Raw genomic sequence first — 5373 nt, 5'->3', positions numbered from 1 at the left:
TTGATGAAAACCTCCTCCAGTACGCTCAGGACCTCAAGACCGGGCGAAGGTTCACCTTCCAACAGGACAACGACCCTAAGCACACAGCCAAGACAACGCAGGAGTGGCTTCGGGACAAGTCTCTGAATGTCCTTGAGTGGCCCAGCCAGAGCCGGGACTTAAACCCAATCGAACATCTCTGGAGACCTGAAAATAGCTGTGCAGCGACGCACCCCATCCAACCTGACAGAGCTTGAGAGGATCTGCAGAGAGGAATGGGAGAAACTCCCCAAATACAGGTGTGCCAAGCTTGTAGCGTCATACACATTAAGACTTTGGCTGCAATCACTGCCAACGGTGCTTAAACAAAGTACTGAGTAAAGGGTCTGAATACTTATGTAAATGTGATTGTTCAGTTGTTGTTGTTTTTTGCTTTGTCATCATGGGGTATTGTGTGTAGATTGATGAGGGAAAAAAACAATTTAATACATTTTACAATAAGGCTGTAACGTAACAAAATTGTTCTCAACTGGTTTACATGGTTTAAGAAAGGTGAAAAAATAATAATAAATAAAAAATAAATAAAAAAATGTCGAAAAAGTCAAGGGGTCTGAATACTATAGACGATTTTCAAGTACATATGTTGTAGAATTAAACACCTATATGCCTTAAAATGTTTATGGATTGAGAACCAGTTGAAGGGATAATACAGAGCAGAGACATTTATGTGTTTTTCATAAACTCCCTGCAGCTGGTCTGGGTATGTCAATGACATGTGATGGAGATACAACTCCTCGTGATGGCTGTGTGGAGATTGGAGTAACAATGGAACTAGTGTTATCATTTGTTTGTGCTTATGACCTTATGACCTGACACATGGCCACATGCACATCATCTCAAGGGCCAGGGAGGATGGTAAATGATAAATGCTTAGATGTATGTGGTTGAGAATGGGTTACTCTGTTTAAGGATTAATTGATATGTTTTATAATGTGTTATGAAATGATAAGGGTAAAACAGAATGACATGATTGATACTTTGTCCTCAGGATGCCTGGATAGTGAATATAGTCAATACAGAGTGTGATTGTTCTTTAACGATACGTATGTATATCATCTTTAGAGTCACGCCACTAATAAGAGACAGAAGCCCCACTTTGAGAAATCAGGACCCTTGAGATTATGTGCATGTGGCTATGTGTCAGGTCATAAGCACAAACAAATGATAACACTAGTTCCATTGTTACTCCAATCTCCACACAGCCATCACGAGGCGTTGTATCTCCATCACATGTCATTGACATACCCAGACCAGCTGCAGGGAGTTATCAAAAGCATAGAGTTTGCACTAAAGAAATGTCTCTGCTCTGTTTTAACCCTTCAACTGGTTCTCAATCCATAAGCATTTAAGGCATATAGTGGTTTTGCTTTGTCATTAAGGGGTATTGTGAGTAGATTGATGAGGGAAAAAAACTATTTAATCAATTCTACAACAAGGCTGTAACGTAACAAAATGTCGAAAAAGTCAAGGGGTCTGAATACTTTCCGAATGCACTGTATATAGACAGGTGTGTGCCTTTCCAAATTATGTCCAACAAACTTAATTAGATAGAACCTGCTCTTACCATGAGAAACAGATTTCCCAATCTTCTCCTCCTCTTCTTCATCTTTAATGTTGACATTCAGCTCCAGTGTTTGACTGCAGTCTTCCAGCTTCACTGATGCCATCTCTGGATCCTGCAGTAAACTGGGCTCCACTGTCACAATCAGGACCCAGTGACTGTAGGTTTGGACTCAGTGTGGAAGGAGAGAGGCAGGCTGGGTTTTGTCCTCACTGTTGATGTTACCGGCCTCAGACTTACCTGAATCGGCCAGTAGTAATAAAGAGAAACAGATACAAAAAGTTATTGTCTTGACAGTTCTGGCACTTTCTTTATACTCTAAAAATATTTTCACTTTTTTCTTGTTCAATTATCTAATTCAGTGCTTGAATTGGACTGAAATAGGTGCTAATACTCATTTTGGGTGCCGGTACTGTTTACATTAAGGAGAAGGAGCTCCACAATACTTTTGAGCTAATACCTAACCTATAGTAGATGAATGCATAAATGACTCAAAATCCATTTAGCACAAGGTTACAGTTTGTTTTAGACAGCACTATGTGCTAATTTCCTTAAACCTTGTCTTCACTGTATTACTTCAATCAAAAACCAATTGTATTTCCTGTTCACACCATAGCAACATTTATTGATAAAGAGAGAAACAACAGAATGTGTCTGAATATTAGTACACATGTAGAAAACTGATAATCATTACATTCAGCTTCAAAACAGTAGTGCGACCGTGAAATTGTCTCTATCTGATGCACCCGCACTGTCCTCACTGAAGTCCGTTGACGCTGACCGAGAGTAGCCGCCATTTTACCAGCTTAGGAATTTTACACAAAAGCAATAATATGCTAAACGAACACAGAAATCTCAAATGAATTGATTATTTATGAAATTACCATGAGAAAATTATGTACATTCACTCAGACAAACCCAAAGTCTCTAGCTATGTGACTTGTAAAATAGTTTTTATCACGTTCTTCACTTGGTTTGACACAAAAATAACACATCAAACCTTTACCAAACGTGATAATACCTTAACGGATGTGTTACCTAGCATGGTATGACATGTTCTTTCGACATTAGAAAGTTTAAACGTGCTATGACATACCTCTAGTAATAAATAGAAACGGACACAAAGGTTATCTTCTTGACTGCACAGTTCTGGCGCTTTCTTTATTGTGAAGAATGGTGCCCGCCTGCCCGGAACTTCCTGTTCCCCCACTACTAACGGTCCGTGCATTCCGAGATCAGATTACAACATTTCATTAAATTACTAAAAAAGTGTAAACTGTAGCAATTTATTTCCCTTTATAGTTTATTAGCCTAAGCATGACCTACATCCAAATAATTTCTCTAGGATTGGAACCGGTTCAGGGAAAGAACCGGAAACTAAAGTGTTCTATACTTTTCAGGAACAGCAGTTATTTTAAAAGCATGTAATCCAGGTAATAACCTTATTTTACTTTCCGGGTATTTTTCTCCAGTCCCACAAAAATCGCAACAAAGCTCACTCTAGAAACGTATTCCAGTTACTGCCTGCCAGCTGGAATGGAAATCTTTGCCAGTGGGTGTGCGTGTGGAAACTACCTGCTCCTCCCCTCTGAAGCATAGGTTACTGTATCCTACTGACAACGTTACAAGCATGATTCAGAAATTAGGGAGATATGTTTAATTTGAGAAGAATGGATGAACTTTTTCAATGCTAGTTAAGGATACTATAGTCACCACGTTTCACATTGGATTTATTAACGACAAAAAGGTAAGACCTGTTTTTAATTATAGTGCTACACTGCACAAACAAGGTTGTTAGCTAGCTAGCTAACATCTGCTCTGGTCCAACGTTAAACCAACTCTGAAGTTCAGACATTCAAAGTTCCTCCATAGAAGCCGCTCCTCCGTAGGTATAATTATGTGGGCCTAATTCAGATAATGCAGGTCATAACACGATTCCCAGCTCTTCAATGCAAGCTTTCTCTATCCTCTAACGAGCTCTCCACACCAGCAAAATGTCGCACCTTACACTGTGATTGGCAGCACAGTGTGCTCTGAATGATTTTCTTATACAGATACTCTGTGGTGTGCTAGTGTATTTATTCTCCCACTTGGATGTCACTTCCACAAGCTTTAAATTGAGGGGCAGGTTGTCAGGATGGGTAATGTACTGTACACATTAATTACAAGTACTCCTAAAGATACACTTCATTTTAACTAGCTAAATCCTGTGTAACAACTAGTAATTACATTGTACTTGGCTAACATTACATGTACTATGCTTTGAAATAGTGTCTTATTCTTCATCTGGGATTTGGATTTGTAAAATGTATTATAAAATGTATTTAATATATGTCTGATCAGGCTCAGGTAGCATCAGGTTTGTATTTTCATGCTGATCAAAGCGTTATATTGCTTTTGAATGACACTTCCGGTTTTGGCGGAAAATAACGGGTTACCCGGGAGAAGAGTGATTTATTCTCGGGATGGAACATTTGTAAAACACCGGGGAAATATTAAACCCTGATGCGCATACCAGTTGATTCACAAGACACCAACTAAGTAACTTACATATACGGTATCTTCATTAGGCCTAATGGCATTTCATGTCCATGATAGGAAGTTTGTTGTAGTGACTCAGTAAGGCTAATTGTAAAAGTAACCCTCTAAAGTGCCATGTTTGTACAGTTTATTATGTGGAGGAAACATTTAGGCAGACAAACAGATATTTGATATAAGATCAAATGTTATGTCAATATTATTATCTCTAAATTGATTCCCCCACCCGTATTTCATATATTATTATTCCGATTTAGCTGTTAATCTGGATTTAATTTATAAATGCTTTCTGTCATTTCCGATTGGAGGGCAGATGACCACGTGATTTACGAACCTACCAATTTGTTACTTTGTAACAGTCAAAAGTGGTTATTCCCAACATTGATCAACTCCCAATCTATGCCAAGATTTTTTTAAAGCATTGTCTTTAATGATTCATCACTGTACCATTTACACCCTGTATCCTGTGCATGTGACGAATAAACATTGATTTGATTAGACGCACCATTCACATCAGCTATCATAGTCAATATAACAGTGACTGACTTGACCATCACTTTCTAGCCATCATTGACATTGAGATGAAGATGGTCAAACGTGAAAATATAAAATACATCGTGATCCTAATGGAATATAACAAAGCAATTCTGTTGTCTTCGCCTGCTTTATCTTTACAATGACAGGGGGGTGCACCGTTCCTGGAGGTACTGCAATACCAGGTCGATGCGTGGAGTGGACGGAGCAAGCCCCTATTCCATCTCCCTGTTCCAAAATCAATTTAATATATGGTCCCCAGATAGGGGACGTATCAGATATTAAACTGATAAGAACAGATTTTTTTTTTTTTTTTTTTTAAAAATAATTTTTATTTTCATTTCACATTCAAATACAAGTACAAATTCAGTGCATAACGTTGTACATAACATGGATTTACAAAAACAGTACCTTAACCGTATAAAAATAGCAAAACTCCTAAAAAAAAGTGCTGTTCTGAGGAACCTGACCAGCTAAAATGCCTACATTCAAGAGAAGCATGTAAACAATTGCCTCTAACAATCTCCCAAAGCTGATCTTTCAAAGGAATAAAAACTTATAGAAATAAAATCATACACATATACCAAAGGGAACTCTGAATAAACCTCAGTGTATATCAAATATTTACAAAGGCTTAGCCTACATTTCAATTTACATGACAGAATACAGTTATACATAGGCCTATATATAGGCTATAAAAA

The 5373-nt window shown here is 38.0% G+C and overlaps 1 pseudogene; it reads right to left on the bottom strand.

Moving 5' to 3' along the window:
- Window positions 1–4820: 4820 nt before the first annotated feature.
- LOC121561135 lies at window positions 4821–5001 on the bottom strand (annotated as a pseudogene).
- Between the last annotated feature and the right edge of the window lie 372 nt (window positions 5002–5373).

Source organism: Coregonus clupeaformis, unplaced genomic scaffold (genome assembly GCF_020615455.1).
Source record: "Coregonus clupeaformis isolate EN_2021a unplaced genomic scaffold, ASM2061545v1 scaf3770, whole genome shotgun sequence".
NCBI lineage: Eukaryota > Metazoa > Chordata > Actinopteri > Salmoniformes > Salmonidae > Coregonus > Coregonus clupeaformis.
Note: the sequence above shows the minus strand (reverse complement) of the source record. Positions and strands in the feature narration are given on the sequence as shown.